Raw genomic sequence first — 17,115 nt, 5'->3', positions numbered from 1 at the left:
GGCTTATATTCCAAAGAAACCTTTGCTTTCTGGACAAGGAAATGTTTGGCAAGAAGAAATTTGTTCTCAGCTTTGCTCAGTACTAATAGCTTCATAATGGTTTTAGAAATATGGTTCCCAAAATAATTTAAATATCCCCTTTCTTGAGAAAATATTATTGGAATACTTGTATGTCACCAGAAAATAACTGCAAGATCCACCTCCCTCTCACTGAGTGATTCATTTATTCCAGCCTTCAACTTTTGACCTGTATTTTAAAATTGTCCCTTCCACTGGCTGAATTATATGCACTGAAAATAAATTAATCTGTGAATCAAAAAGAAAAAAATATTCTAGACTTGGCAGTTAAGCAACACAAAGAGGCATGGGCCTGGAGCCATTGCAGCATTGCAAGCGCTCTCTAGCTGTGCAGTACACAGGATTGTGCAGTTTAACAGTGCAAACTTATAAATAATTCAAGAAATGCATGATTAATTAATTGGCTATTAATTCTAACAATTAGTTTCTTCCCAGAAAAAGGAGGTTGGATTTGTAGGCTTACCATATCACACTACACTGTTAATAGAATCAAAGAACTGGAAGAAACCACAAGGGCCATCCAGTCCGACCCCCTGCCATGCAGGAACTCACAATCAAAACATTCTCAGATGGTCATCCAGCCTCTGTTTAAAGACCTCCAAAGAAAGAGACTCCATCACACTCCAAGGGAGTGCGCTTTCCAGGAAGCTCCTCCTAATGTTTAAGTGGAATCTCTTTTCTTGAAGCTTCCTTCCATTGTTCCAGGTGCTATTCTCTGGAGCAGCAGAAAACAAGCTTGCTCCATCCTCAATATGACATACTTTCAAACACTTAAAAGGGCTATCATATCACTCTTAACCATCTTTTCTCCAGGCTAAACATACCCAACTCTCTAAGTCTCTCGTGGTTTCCAAACCCTTCACCATTTTGGTTGCTGTCTTCTGGACATGCTTCAGTTTCTCAACATCCTTTTTGAACTGTGGTGCCCAGAATTGGAAACAGTATTCCAGGCCTGACCAAAGCAGATTAGAGCACTATTACTTCCCTTGATGTAGACACTAGCTGCCACATCACACTTTACTCATGTTCAATTTGTGGTCTGCTAGGACTTCTAGATCCCTTTCACACATAGTCTCCTTAAGCCAGGTGTCCCCCATCCTATATCTATGTATTCTCTTTTTTTCTTCCCCCCCTCCCAAGTGCAGTACCTTACACATCTCCCTATTGAAATTCATTTTGTTAGCTTTGGCCTAGCTTTCTAATCTATTTAGCTCACTTTGAATTTTCATCCTGTCATCTGAGGAATTAGCTACTCCTCCTAATTTGGTGTCATCTGCAAATTTGAGAAGCATGACCCTTATTATTTCATCCAAGTCATTGATAAAGATGTTGAATAGCTCTGGGCCCAGGACAGAACCCTGTGGCACCCCACTGGTCACTTCTCTCCAGGATGAAGAGAAGCTATTGCTGAGCACCCTTTGGTTATGGTTGCATCCTGTCCAGATCTGCAGTTTGTTGTTTAGTGAAGCCTAAGACCACTCTGGCTAAGAATTCTAAATGCCTCTCCCTAAACTGCAAGTCTCAGGATGTTGCTATGACAGGTGAAGTGGAATAATAGTAGTATGATATGATAATCGTCTCATTCAGACTGATTAAGTTACTGAAAGCTTGCTAACATAAAGGGGCAACTTTTTTATTTTTAAAATAGTGATTGGCTCAAGTTGGAATGTTAGCATTAACCTAATTCCAGAGTTACATTCATCCCTCCCGATTTGCAGGGGATCAGTTCCGTATCCCCCCACAAATGGGAAATATTTCAGATATTCAAGCCCCACTGGTTATAATAGGGGCGTGCTCCTGCACACCCTGGATATGCACCCCATTTTGTCCCTCCCCACTTGCCATCTGCAAAGGACCAAAACTGCAGATCCCAAGTCTGAATGGGGAGGAACGAGTATATAAGTATTCTGGACATGGAGATTATAGTTGGAAGGGAGAGAAAATGCATGCAATGACTTGAAAACTCCAATTACTATACTGCTACAGAAGACTTGGAAAGAGGAACAGAAGAAAGACATGTCTCATTCCCACTGTCCAGAAACCTGCCTTTCTCAGCTCCAAGCAACACTGTAAAATTTGAATTTTAGAAATGTCTCACCATCACAAGGTTCTATGATCACAATTTAATCTTAATGTCTTTCTGACTTTTGATACAAACCTAGCATGGCAATTTTGTGAAATGTGACCATCTAATTTATTATTGGGTTGTGAAGAAAGTTCAGACCAACAGTCTTTAGCAAAGGAGCAAGCCAGAAATCTAACTTGAAAACCCGACAAGCTGCGACTCACTTCTGTTGTCAATTTGATGGATGAAGACTCTTCTTTGGCCCGAAGTGAAGCTGACAGACAGTAACAGCACCAAGATGTAGACCGTGATCAGTTTTGAAGCTTTTGGCCAAGGGGACTGCTGATGTGGATGAAATTTCAATGCAGAAGCCAACATGATGAGCCAACTCTATCAACACGAGGTACAAAGAAAAAGGGGATTAAATAGAAAGGCATTAACTCTATCCCCATGTGGCAGTTAATATATGAATGCAAAGTTCATAATTATGAATGAATCTACTCCTTCAGCTACAAAGCAGTGTAATAGGTAGAATAGTGTTGGAACTTGTTAGGTTCAGTTTCGTATCCCATTGAGCAACAAAACCTACTAGGTGAACTTGATTTCTATAGACTTTATTGCTGTCATAATTACTTAACCAAAGGATTGGTCATTAAATATAAGAAGTCTTATTCTTCTGGTCCAGCTGTAAATCAGTGAAACACATCCAACAACAGGTGCCCCAAGAGGGGTGTGTGCATTTCATTGAATACCAAAATATGTATTCAGCCTGTTCACGGGCACTTGTATGAGAATTATGATGCAGATGCATGCAAAGTTTGTTTTCAAGCAAGGGTTTCCCTTCTGAGATTAGAGCAAAGATATACATACACCTTTCAATTACGGAGAGGGTTTTTGTTTAAAAAATGACTGATTGTATTCTATCAAATATTTTAGCTCAGTTTTTTTTAACTAAGTGTCTGTGTAGGATATTCAGAGGACAACACATTTGGTTTCTCTCAGGTTTTCCGAAATGAAAATGCTGGGAAACGGAATGCTCTCCAATCCAGTTTGCATACTTTTTGTTACTGCTTGAAAACAGCAAAGCTTGAAGCCAACAGTAGGCAGTTGGTTGGTGCCTTGAGGAGTACATTTTATTTGTACTTTATACCCCAATGAGGCCCATAGCAAGTTCTGAGAATAGAAAACTGGTCTTTAGACAGACAAAGTTATCTATCTCTGCTGTATTACATGTGTGTGTTTAGATATTGAGGTAGGTAGGTAAGTATTCAGTTTGGTACTATAAGAAATAGAAGTCTAACCAAGATGAATTGTAGTTGTTAAAGCCCTGGTTGGCTTTGTTACAGTTTGGTTTGGAAGAATTTATTTAGCATGTAGTAAAACCACCTCTGAGTGTTTCTTTTCTAAGAAAACCCTGTCATAGAGTTGTCATAAGGTGACAAGTGACTTGAAGGCACAGAGAGAGAGAGAGAGAGTAGGACTGAGCACTCAGAAACCAGGCCTGGACAGATAAATCTGCTACTTTTGATTTCCCCCCACACTTTTTTTTTAAATCTCAGAGTCTTTCCATTGTGACTATGAAGAAATTTGTAGAATCGGGAAAATTCTTACTTCAAATTAATTGAAATGGAATTCTCCCCCATATCAAGCAGGCAGACCTCAGGGGAAGGCTTGAGTAAGTGGCAATGAGACATTGGAGGCTTGTATGCTACACACAAAGCTTGGAACATCATTTGTTATTGTTGTGCACACACACATATGCACACACGCACACATAAAATAATGCAATGGACATATATAATAACATATTTATGTTAGTCTCACCTTTTGAAAAAGTGCCATGCTGCTTGTTACTTTACAAGCGATACATTACTAATTTTACTAACACATTACTATTAAATAATTTTTTATTAATTTCTGGAAAATGGCCTAAAATGCCCCCAATCCTGTGAATGACCCCTCAAAATATTTCAAAAATAAGGAGCTCTATCTATTACAATAAATAATGTGTTACCTTCCTTTATGCTACTTCACTGACAACATTTCTATGTTCTCATTACTACACACACACACACACACACACACACACACAAGCAACATGTTGCTCATAGCATTATTTCAACTACTTTACTCCCGGCTCTGGCAACATAGCCTGCTTCTATCCCTACACTTGCCTGTTGCCTTCAGATTTGGTGGAGATCACTGTCCGATTACCAGGAATGAAGTCAGATTCCACCTCTATTCCATTTGGCTTCTGTACAAGCAATGGGAATTGAAAGTTATCTTGTTCTTCATGCACCAACAGTTCTTGGGGACTGATGCTTAACGCATGTCCATTCATTGGCAACATCCATTGTTCCCAGGACTCTAGTAAGTCCATAAAAGATTCCAGCCCCAGCTGCTGAAGGAAACCAACAGGGCAATCCTTTTTCATGACTAGTCATTAGAATGATCATGCCGGGTTAGACTATGGTCTAAGCAAGGACAACATGTCTCCCCGAAGTGGCACTTACTTACTGGGCTGCCTGGCTGCCTCAAGAACCCTGTTAGGGTGGGAAAGTAAAATAAAAATCATAACAAAAATAATGGAAAGGCAGGATAAAACTAGGATTGCAATCCTATATCCACATATCAAATAACCAGGAAGGAAATATTTGTTTTGCTGAAGAGATAAAGATGAATAGACATCAGAAATAAGTCCCAGAAAGTGGTGAGGGAATGATTTTGAAGATGATCACAAACAAGGTCAAAACTGACTACCATCAGTCCTGCCCAATTTTAATACTCTTTCTTTCTATTCCATCTCATTTCCCTTCTTTTCTGCTTTCCCTCCTCCATTCAGAGGAACGCAGAGGAGAGGTGAAGTAACAAGAAAGCAAGAGCATTCTATCCCCTTCAAACCCACACTTACCTGCTTCCTCAGGGGCTGCTCAACAGGTGATCAGAATAACCAAAGCCAGACTCTTTATAGTTTTGTACCTGGAGGGAGGGGAAAGGGAAAAGGGATGTGAATACATCAGCTGTATCGATTAGCAATATTTCAATCAAAGAACATGTATTCTAGTAGTGCCATTTCAAAGACAGGTCAAGAGGCAAGCTGGGAGTAGAGTTGACAAAGCATATATTGGGGGCGCCTTGTTAGCTCTGAACAACCAAGACTGACAAGGTTGCATCCCACCACCACCATTAGTCCTGAGAGGGACAGCGACAAAGAAGGAGATGAATTACACTTCAGCTCCATTGATCTATTCAGAAACTGGAATGGAAGCCGTATCTCAAGCTGAACTCTGCTCCAAGCTAATGGCCCAAGCAGAGCATAATTTACTATGCTGATTTTGTTTGAGCAGTAAGAAATACATGCACATACCCAGCCACCAGTGAACTACAGTAAAAGAGGAAGAGGGGAACGTTGATGCATTTTCTGCATACATTTACAAACTAAGAAATGATCTAAAAGAAGAAGAGATCACCTGGTGGAGACAATATAACAGGAATGACAGATACACTTCTCTAGAGAAGGAATTTCAAAATTGGGACACTACAGCTCAGAAAGCCCTGCGTCCATTGGACACTTGCATTATGTCTGATACAAGCAGGGGGACGTTCAAAAGGGACTCAAAAGACAATCTTAAATCCAAGGAGGTGTGTATACCAGAGAACTCTCTTTTCTGGATTATGCTAAGAGAATCCAGATCACCTTCACTGGTCCTTGGGGCAAGGACACTCAGGATGAAAGTGCTGCCTTCAAAAGTGTTTAGATAGATAGATAGATAGATAGATAGATAGATAGATAGATTCGTTGTTAGGCTTGTTTTTTAAAAAAATAAACATGCTCTAAGCAACTGTGTCTGTTGCTCACTGTCTCATGTTTAATGACATTGTCAGGATCCACCACCTGTGACATCCTGAATGCCTAACCTGGTGACACCACCAGGGTTTGCCCCCTTGTCTAGTACCATAGCCTGGTATGGTACTAATTTATGTTTTAGTTTCTTAGCTTCTGTCCAGGCTGTTACCAACAGATTGGCTAACACTGCCGAAAAAGAGAAAGAGTGCTGAGTGCCATAATCAGACAGAATGTTTGCTTCATCCAAGGCCACTAGGTATGGCAAGGAGTGACAGCCTGAACTCTGGAACCCCAGGCAGCCCGTGGTCTAATTTCAAAAGCCTCCAATGGATCTGTTCAGACACCAGGCAGGAGCAAGCTCATTTTTTTTTTTTAGCAGCTCACTCTGCAAGGAGAAAGATGCAGGCAGACTCCTTTTTGCTCTGGCATTTGCCCAGAGGAAATCCCAGAGGAACTATGGGCCTCAGCATGGGGGCAAGATAGAGGATAACTCCCCTTGATGGACTTGACAGAGTGTATTTTCAGTATTTAGCAGTCTAAATATTGAGCATCCTAAATCAAAAGGAGCAGGGGTCAACCAGCTATTTCTACAAGGTCAAATTGTTAGCCTACTCCCTCTGTCTACTCCTCATGTTCTCGCTTCATGCCTTCCCTGATCAGTTCTGGTTCGAAACCTGTTCTCCAGCAACCCAAAGTGACATCATCTTCTGGCCTACTGAGCCTCAAGGGCTGAGCGAATGGAACATTTGTCCTGACTTGGCTGCTCCAGGGAACACAGAAAAGCTGCCTTCCAGGCTGCCACAGAAAATAGGAAAGATTCTCTAAGCTGACAGTTTAGGCCCAACTTCATCTGCTGACCACACTGCCTAAGATCACACACTTATTACAAAGCACAGCAGATGAAATCTATATGAATAAGGGAGAGTATGTTGCTTGATAGCCATGAGTTTTAAAAATGCTTCTTTTACTGCCTATATTTTATAAAATGCATTTTTAAAATCTGTTACGTCATCTCTCTTGACACACACACATACACACATTTCAGGTGGCAGATGCTGGAATGGCAGCAGTTGAAGCATCCCAGCTGTTATCATGGCCTTTCTAGCTGTTTCTCGCTGCTGGAGAACAGGAAGGCCTATGGCCCACAAACTGTTATGGACCTCCCCAAACTAGGCTGCTAACTGAGTTGTAGTGGAAAATCCTGTCCCACTACCGTTGTTGGAAGTAAGATGAGATTTAACTTTTGGTTCAATGTCTTATATACATGAAGTGAGGAAGGGACTCTGTTGTGCTTTGCCTCAGGCAGAAAAATGTCTCAAGTTGTTCCAGTTTATGTTACTTAATTGTTGGTTAGTTTCTGGAGGTGCCCTTGTAGAAATACCCCTGTGGAGTAGTTCTGGTTGTGACCTTGGAACATCTTCCTGGCAATGTAGTATCCTCAGGCTTTGGACTCACCCTGTCTGCCCTGCTTGGTCATTCATCTCATCTAGATGGCTTTCTCTTTGTGCTAGGAGCTCATCTTGCTTAAACAAGGGTAGGGTATAAATACCGTAAATAAATAATAATAAATAACAAGTTTTTCCCAGTTCTTGATGTGCTTCTTGGTTCTGATTCCCTGGTGCCTATTGCCCAGCTTACCCTTGTCAGCTGCCTATAGTGAGAATGGGAAACATGAGTGTGGTGAAGTCTCTTTCTTTGGAGGTTTTTAAACAGAGGCTGGATGGCCATCTGTCGGGGATGATTTGACTGAGAGTTTCTGCATGGCAGGGGGTTAGACTGGATCGCCCTTGAGGTCTCTTCCAACTCTACAAAGCCATCAAGATGCTGTTGGACTGCAAACCCTCTCACCAAAGAAAATGGTGCAGAGGGAAACTGCAATCCAACAGTATCTGCACAGCCTCATGTTCTTCATCTGTAGAACATAGCAACTTTCTGCTATGTTTCACCTCTCTAACTTTCAAAAAGAAATCTCATTTTGTGAGCTACATAATCTTAAAAAAAACATAGCCATAAATTCTTCCTGCAGGTATTTTATCCTAATGGTTGTCTAATTAGTTTTGTGATGAAACATCAAAACTCCTTCAAAGCCTGAGAGTTACAATAGTGCTTTTTCAAGATGACTTAGTCAATAATGCATATAGACCATGCTTTCTCTCTTACTCACTTAGAGTACATTACCCTTTGTACTCCAGGAGTTTAAAAGGAAAGCATTTACAAACTAAATCAATGTCCACACTCGGCAGCCATGTTAATTGTGGATCCATGGACATGTTAAGGGGCAAACCATACTGTAGTTGTTGGTACTGAAACCCTAAAAGTTCCTTCTACTTTGTAAAGCACCCCAAGGACTTTGAATCAGAGATGGGGAAAGAGCAGGACTAGGGGGAAAAATAAGGACATTTGTCTTCTAAATAAGATTCCTGCCCTCACCATGAAAATTTCCTTCACGTTCTAGCATTATAGAAAGTGAGACACTGAAAATTGTTCACACGTAGAACTTTAAACTTCATTCAAGCATTTGGAAATACAGTTTAGACATCCAAAGAAAAGGGGCAAACCTAATTACCAAGAGAATGCAAGCATAGCAAATATGAGAGTTTTAGGTGTGAACAATTTCCGTCTCATTTTTTACAATGCTAGAAAGTAAAGGAAAATTTCATGGTGAGGAAATGTCATAGTTACTGCATTGAAGGATAATGTCATGGGGGGTCAGAATTCTTACTGAGCAGACAATGACTTTATTTTAACCCATCTTGTAGTACATCTCCAAGCAAAAGAAAGTGGATGCTTAATTCTCCCTACGACTAACATTGTCCCCTTCAAACTTCTCCCAGGGGCTTACTTGCCCTTCCATCCTGTTGGGGGCTCCTGGAGTTGGACTCATATGTCTGACATAATAAATGCAACTCCACAGCATGAGCAGGGCAAAAAGAGCTGGAGAGTGAAATTGAGAGACAGATTTGACACTTCTTTACCATTGGATCCTGGTTCAGAGGGAACACTCCTCTATTTTGAAGCCCTGATTAAATTTATTTTAAAGACACAGACCCAAAAAGAGAGAAGGGAGGGGCTTGAAGTTGCCCATCAAACCATTAGCATCTGGACTAGGCAGATACATGGGTCGTCATAATTGTCTCCATTATCACCAGTATATTTTACAGTTAACCCTGTGTATCCACAGGTTTTTTTTAATCTACAGATCCAACCATCCACTGTCTTGAAAATATTCAAACATAATATAAATTCCAAAATCAATCCTTGTTTTTGCCATTTTATATAAGGGACACCATTTCACTATGCCATTGTATTTAATGAGACTTGAGGATATCCATGGATTTTAGTATATGGAGGGGGGATACCGAACTCCAGCTGATACCAAGGCCCACTTGTTTCTATCTGAACATGTGGCTATGTTCTAGAAGATTTTCTTCCTGACGTTTTGCTAGTACTGTATCTGTGGCTGGCATCTTCAGAGGTTGCTTGGCCACACATGCCCTTGTTTTCATCTGGGAAATGTTGGAGAGTATGCAAGAATTTTGCAGTGATCCCCCACGCCACCCAATACGGGATGGGCAACACTAATCAGCTGGTTAATGTCAACTGCCTTGCACAGTGGCAGCTGCCTAAGATGTACCCTGATTTATATAAGACATTATATATGAAGGCTGGCCTGGTTTGGCCAAAGTCCAGTTTCAAGAAAATAAAAATGACAATCGGGAGTTTGGGTGTTCCTCATCAAAAGTGGTACCTGGATAGCCATATGAACAGGCATGTGGGTTAGGTAGCCACAGTCCTTCCCTGCCTATTATGGCATTTCTATGAAAATCTATTAAAAGTACTCTTCAAGGCCTTCAAGATTCTAAGGAAGATATAATATCAACCCAGACAACAGTCGAAGCAAATAACTGTATTTTATATATAATTGTATGGAATTTTTTTATAATAAAGACTATTATTAAAAAATTATAGTAACTATTTCCAAATTTGCTTCACAACATATAAATTAACATCTGGAAATTAGACTTTGGAATGTTAGGTTTAAGAATTCATTTGATTCTGTTAAACATTAGAAACTAGGGAACAATTCATTATAGCAACATTAATAATTGGATTTTTTCTAATCAGTTGATGGAACATTAGTTTACATTTGTTTAAAATATTAGTTTTTGACAGACTATAGGGTTTTAAAAAAAGGGCACAGAAGCTGTCATCAACGATAGGTTTTATTACTCATTTGATTATTGGTATCTCCAAAATTGCTTCCTGTTCATCAATATTTTATATAGTTTAGCTGTTCTTTTATTTTTTCTGGATTCTTTCAGATATCATCAAATTCATTTAAATCTTCCTCAATAATAATCAATAGATTATTGCAATAAAATTTGGCAATGAAGCAGCAGGGAGAACTATGGGGAGTGTAATGGACTGATTAGAAATGATGACAATGTACAAATAACAATATTAGGTAGGATCACCTACTTTACTTTTTTGAATGGGAGCAGTCATAAGAAAGAAAGAGAGATGTAGAAAAAAGACAAAGAAATGTTAATGTTATATATTAAGGTGTTTGTTGTTAAGGGAACAATGGACATTTGTAAAAATGATATGAGACATGAGATGACTATATTAGCTTTTTATTTTAATTTTTATATTGTTAAATGTATGATATAAATAAAATTATAAAAAAGAAAAATGCAGAGTGCACATACATAAAATAGCAATTCAGACAAAAACATGGTATGCAGAACTAAATGAAATGGAAATATGGAAAGGGGATAGTGGCATTTTTAGGGGTTTGCAGTGGGATTATAATTACCTGACACATGAGAAGGCCGTGGAAAACTGGAGTGGCTCAGTCAGGGAGGTCTGAGGGCAAAAGAGAACATAGGCAGAGTGCAAGGATGTCTGCTGGCTGTGTGCAGGGGTTAGGTTTTGAAAGTATGTTTATACTTTAAAAGTAGCCCCGAGTGATGGACTATTTGGTCAGTAAGAAAGGGTCGGTGTTTTGTTGTTGTTTGTTTGTCTTTGCCAGGAAATCAACAATGGGATTCTGGACTGGTTAGCGCCTTTAATTTTAGTGTGATAAAAACAGTGATTGGATCAGGATATCCCTGCGATGGATGGATGGGGAAGTGTTAACCTAAGACTCTTAGGCATGGTTGGAAGCATTAGAAAAGTGGGTGAGATATTACAATTGAAGGCTGAGGAATCATCTAGGGCTCTGGTAACTATTAACCCAAACAGCTTGGTATTACTTTTGGAACAAGAGTCAGCCATACCATCCAGCAGTATTCTGTAGCTCCTCTCCTCCTTATTCCAAGTTATCTGAAGTTTATATTGAGAGTAGTGAAGGGGATTTATCTTACCTTAACTAGCATTTTGGCCTGGAAGCACTTAGCACTCAACCTTTCTGTACTGATACTCTTCATTGTTGTTGTATGACATACACTACCTATCAAAACAAATGGAAGATTTATTATACAGGTGCTCCTTGGCACTGCTTGCTTGCTATTCAGAACTTTCCGTAGTGGCAATAAAAGTTAAGAACACATGCTCAAGGAGCTGTAACATCAAGGACTGCTAAAATTGCAATTTTGAGCCCTATACAGTTCTCTAGCAACATTGGGTCAGAGTGGGAAGATAGATGGGAACAGAAGTTCAGCTGTATCTCGACGAATAAAGTTTCTCCACCTTTGTCTATGTAGAGAAGGTCAAATCATTTAAAAGAAGAAGAAGAAGAAGAAGAGAACAGCCTTTACATCTAGCAGGGTCTTCATTGCATTTGCCTAGTATGAAGTTCTTTGGATAATCAATCAACAATTTTCTTTTCATGGCAATATGTCTTAACAAAAGAAAATGGTCAAAATCACTTGGAAATGCAGCAGCATTGGAGTGTTTTTCAAATACCATTTTTTGGTAATCCACTACAGGCAGTCCAAGGTCAATCTGATGTAATATCTTTTTCGGATTACTAGGGATTGAGAGATTAGCAAATTTGAACATCCAGGTTTATATTGTTTGTGACGGATTATCATGGTCTAATCTTTCCTTGGCGATTATAGAAAATAATCAAGCAGAGTCTGGATACTTCTTTGCCTTTCTTTAAGATGGCATTCCTACTTACTAGCAATTGAAGTGGTAATACTCCTTCGCAAGATTGCTTTTTGCATTTCAAACTAAGAAAGGTTGCATTTCAACTGGCTGGAAATCTTTTCTTAAAGATCAATGTGTTCTACAAAGTGAGCCTATTCAATCAGAATTACTACCGAGTTTAATGATGTCTACTCCCAAGTAACTATGAATGCCCCATAATTATGAGATTTTAAGGAATGTTGCGGAGGGCATAGGCTCCCTTCAGTATATATAACAAAAAAAGAGGGCATCATCATCATGATAATAATAATGGTGATGTCTAAAGTCATAGGGACATGAGTGTGAGGTCTCCTGCCTAGGCTATGGGAATTGTTGTGATGAGTTCCTGCATTTCAAAGTACACTACAATGCCACTGTGATGTTCACTATTGAAAAGTGAAACAGCTGTTTGGATTTTGCTATTAATTGCCTTCAAGTGGACTTTGATTTATGGCAACCTTTCATTTCAAGATGTCATCCAGTTTCTTCACAGCTGCCTTTCCAAGTCTTATTCTTCTGATTTCTTGACTGCAGTCTCCATTCTGATGAATGACTGAGCCAATGTTTGAGAAATGGTGAACTACTTCAGTGTCTTCATAGTCTGCTTTAAATCATCTGTGGTCATTATTTTTGTTTTTGTAATGTTCAACTGCCTTTGCACTTTCTTCCTTGACTTTCACCAGTAATTGTTCCAAGACATTGCTATTTTCTGCTAGTAGCATGGTGACATCAGCATATCTTAAAATGGTGATCTTCCTTTCTCCAGTTTTCACATCTCATTCCTCCAAGTCTAATGCTACTTTATGTATGTTATGTTCAGCATACAAGTTGAATAGATAGAGTGATGAGATGCAGCCTTGCCTGACCTTCTTGCCCATTGAAAGCCATTCCATTTCTCCATATTCTGTCCCAATTACAGGCCCATGAGTAAAATCAAATATAATGGCATACAAATTTCTTTAAGAATGATCCAGTTTTTCATGATCTGTACAACTGAAAGCTTAGCTATAATCTATAAAGCGCAGGCTAATTTTCTTCTCAATTCCTTTGGTGCACTTCATTAGCCAATGTATGTTTACAATATGATTGCTAGTGTCTCCTCCTTTCCTGAACCCAGCTTGGACATCTGCCATTTTTTGCTCTATATATGGTGAAAGTTTTTGTTTTCAAATGTTGACCATTACTTTGCTTGCCTGGGAAATTAATGCAATGATCCTGTAGTTACTGCAATCCCTGGTGTCTTTTTTTCTTGGGAATGGGACTGTATGTTGGGCATTTCCAATCTGTGGGCCATTCTTTGGTTTCCCATATTGGTGGGAAGGTTTTAGTTAGAACTAATATAGACTCTTTCTCTGTAGCTTGAAACAGCTCCATTGGTATGCTGTCAGTTCCTAGTGCTTTATTTCTCCCAAGTGCCTTGTGTGCAGCTTCCACTTCACTTTCTAAAAGTATATGTCATCTTCAGATTGATCTTCTATGAATGAATCTTTTGTCTCTTTTTTATATTTCTTCAGTTTATTGTCTCTATTGTTTTTCAAAATGTGTACTTTATAACTTTTGTTTTTTTAACAAAAGCAGTGAATTTCCACTTACGGTATACTGCAGTTGTTTATCCTTGAAGAATATGGAACAGTGAATTGGTGGGAATTGATTATTTCTCCCCTGGCCTATTTTAGGAGAATATCTCACTGTTAAATCTCGCCGGGAGAGACGCAGGATCTAAGATGCAGGATCTACAAGACAAAAATGGGTATTATCATACTTACCTGTGCCCAAGCTGTACAAAGCCTATATCCTCCCAACCCAGGCAGCCTATCTACAGCCTGGACTTCTGCTGTGGCTTTTTTAAGAATGGGAAAATCTCATTATTGAAAAAGCCACAGTAGAGGTCCGGGTTGCAGACAGGCTGCCCAGGAAGATATGGGCTGCTTACAGTCCAGGCTTTGGTAAGTATGATAATGCCCATTTTTGTCTTTTAGATGCTGCATCTCTCCCGGTGAGATTTTAGGGTGTGATAATCTCCTTAGTCTTCTCTTCCATGCTCATGAAGAAATATTTAAGATTATTTTTTTTCTTTGATAAATGAGCACCATCTAGTGTACAAAGTCAGTCTAACCTCTTGGATGGCATCATGGGCAGCTAAAAAGTTAAGGAAAGTCTACTTGTACATTCTCAAAGTAGAAACTGACCCATACCTTGTATTCCACCGTGACACATTGTCAAGCTTTGTCAAAATAGGAAAAGGCTGCCTCGGTCAAGATAGGAAAAATAGCTTTGCACTTTGTCATAGTAAGATCTTTTGATTTTATAAACTATAACGTTGCTGCACTAGCTCTTTAATCTGGGTTTCTGCATCTTAGAAAAAAGTAAATAAAGTACATGCAGAGTCCATTTGCTCAGGAATGGTGAAGTTCAGTCAGACCTTCATACAATGAATAAGAAAAATTTCCAAGTGAAGAAAGCCTTTAACTCTTGTATTATGTCCCTTTCAAAATTAACCCTTTCTTGGACCAATTTGTGTGGTTATGAGGCCAACAAAAATGCTGAGCACAAATAGCTCTGAATGACAAATGACAGATGACTTCTAGAATCTGTCATATTTCCTCAGTATTATCTGTGAAGATGGCAGTGCATTTTTCTTCATTTTCTCTGTAGGGTACTTTCAGGAGGGTTCCAGCAACATGAAGACCACGTCATTTAAATCAGAAACGCTCTGTTCTGGGACAGGGATTACTCAAGAGAAGTCCTCAGGATCCCTTTCAACTCTATAGTTCTTGATTCTAAGAGATTTGTAATAAGCACTATCAGCATGGGTTGCCCTGAGATAATAGCTCTTAAGGCTTGTTTGGGAATGGATGACAGCTGATAACTTTCTGGTTGTGTCACTCAAGATTTCCCTAAAGCATAGATGATATCCCCATCCCAGCTCACATATATTGTGGGAAGGGCAGTTGCATCTGAGCATAAGTAGGTGATGAAGAAGAACCTGTCAGCTCTGTGAGACTAAGAGGTGCTTCCTACAAGAATCCTCAACATATCAAAGGGTCATATCCAAATCCTTAATTTGGGCCCCCAAACTTGCCCTTAACTTATACATGAGAATGACTTATAGTTGAGTATAGATGATAATAGTTATTGTTAATTTATTTATTCACATCCTCCTTTATTTATTTATATCCTAGCTTTGGGATTCAAGGATGTTTTCAAACGAAACTGTACAGATGTTATTCTGGCCTCTTTTGGAAGGGAATTTTGGAGCCTGAAAGTATTGAGGAGCGTCCATACATACCTGTGAGGATAGTGGGACAGAGAAAATGGCCTCTCCTGATGAACTCAAGACACAGGCAGGCTTGTATGGGAAAATACTGTCCATCTGTTAATTTGGTCTAAGATGTATAGGGCTTTAACCAACACCTCGAATTGTACCTGGAAATGGACAAGCAACCAGTGGAGTTGTTACAACAAAGGACTTGAATGCTTCCTGTAGCCAGCCTGTTAGTACACCTTGCATACCCCACTTGTATTTGGCATCTCCATATTTTCATATTTCATATCAGGGACCAAGATGTTCTTAATTGCTCATAGGACCTTTTGGAACACTAGGTGACGTTCCCATGAGAAAAGGAGCAAAGACCCGAGGGCATATGCACAATCCAGGGAATACTACAGTCAAGGCTAAATTGGTGTAGTAATCACTCCTACAGAATCCTTAGAGTTGTAGTTTTGCAATATACCACCATTCTTTGGCACAGAAGACTCAAGACCTTGTAAAACTACAAATCACAGCATTCCACAGGATGGAGCTACAGCACTCAAGGTGGTATCAAACTGCATTATTTCTACATGTAGATGCCCCCTCAGGCATATGTGACCGTAGCCAGATCTGACTTCTCTCTGAATGGACTGTGAAAATACACTCCTGACTTTCCCAGGTTCAGAGGTGAATCCAGAATTACATCTAAACTGCAGAGTTGTGTCTTCATGAGAGTGTGATCCCATCCAGCACACCCTGAAATTCCTGTTGCCTAATTTGTTGTTTGATTGACAGGGCACACCTTTGTCTTATCTGGATTTTAGTTTGTTCACCCTTATCGTATCCATTACTGATGACAGAAACATGTTTAGATCAAAGATCCTTGGAGGCGGAAAGGAATAACAGTTGATGGCATCTGTGTGCTCAGGGCACCAGCACTCAAAACTGCAGACAACCCTTCAGTGGTTTCATGCTTATGTCGCATAGTGTGGAGAGAGAACTGAGCCAAGGGTGTCAAGGGTGACGCCAAAGGGATCAAGGAGTCCCTCAAGCACCACCACCTGAATTTCCAGAATGCCATAGATAAAGTGGTGTCAAACTGCACTGTTATATCTATGGTGTGGATGCACTTCTGGTTGATGATGCTGAAAGCTACCAAGAACAGGTGGCTATTGTACTGATGGAACAGGATTTCAGTACTGAATTCTTAACAGCATCCAGTCATTTTGGGCCCAGACCCATAAGAAGACGGAGCGGGAGGAATTGTGTGGTCCATCACCTTGGGACATTAGACTGTGTAAACACAACTACATTTGCTGACATCTGCCCACAGCATGTGTGCTATAGTCATTGAAGGTACATCTTCCTCCATCCCAGTTCCAGGATCCCTGCTGCGCCTTCTTTGGGTCAGGGCTTGAAGTGCCATCTTGCTCCCCTCATGAAATCCACCTCTTTGCACTCAGGCTTATAATCCGCAGAGACTTTGAACATTGATCAGAAGGGGTCAAGAAGTTAGAAGGAAACCAAGACTGGGGAGGGCAACTTTGAAAGAACTAGAAAAGATCTCAAAGGAGCCACAAGATCTCTCCACAGACTAAGAGGGCTGTATCTTTGAGTTCTACTCCTCTCTTCCATTAAAAAGGACTCTGAGGGACACAGCAGCAACAACAACAACAACTAAGGGGACCAAGAAGAGAGGAGACCAGAGCAGAAGGAAGACATGGAAAGTTGGGGGGGGGA

The 17,115-nt window shown here is 39.9% G+C and overlaps 1 long non-coding RNA gene across 1 annotated transcript; it reads right to left on the bottom strand.

Annotated features, from left to right (window-relative positions):
- Nucleotides 1-4,329: 4,329 nt before the first annotated feature.
- Nucleotides 4,330-17,094, bottom strand: LOC121933211. Its single transcript, XR_006104486.1, has 5 exons — nt 16,655-17,094; nt 15,412-15,548; nt 11,357-11,442; nt 5,055-5,122; nt 4,330-4,397 (listed from the first exon to the last, which is right to left on the bottom strand). It is a non-coding gene; the product is annotated as an uncharacterized LOC121933211 (long non-coding RNA).
- Nucleotides 17,095-17,115: the final 21 nt, after the last annotated feature.

Source organism: Sceloporus undulatus, chromosome 6, assembly GCF_019175285.1.
Source record: "Sceloporus undulatus isolate JIND9_A2432 ecotype Alabama chromosome 6, SceUnd_v1.1, whole genome shotgun sequence".
Lineage (NCBI taxonomy): Eukaryota > Metazoa > Chordata > Lepidosauria > Squamata > Phrynosomatidae > Sceloporus > Sceloporus undulatus.
Note: the sequence above shows the minus strand (reverse complement) of the source record. Positions and strands in the feature narration are given on the sequence as shown.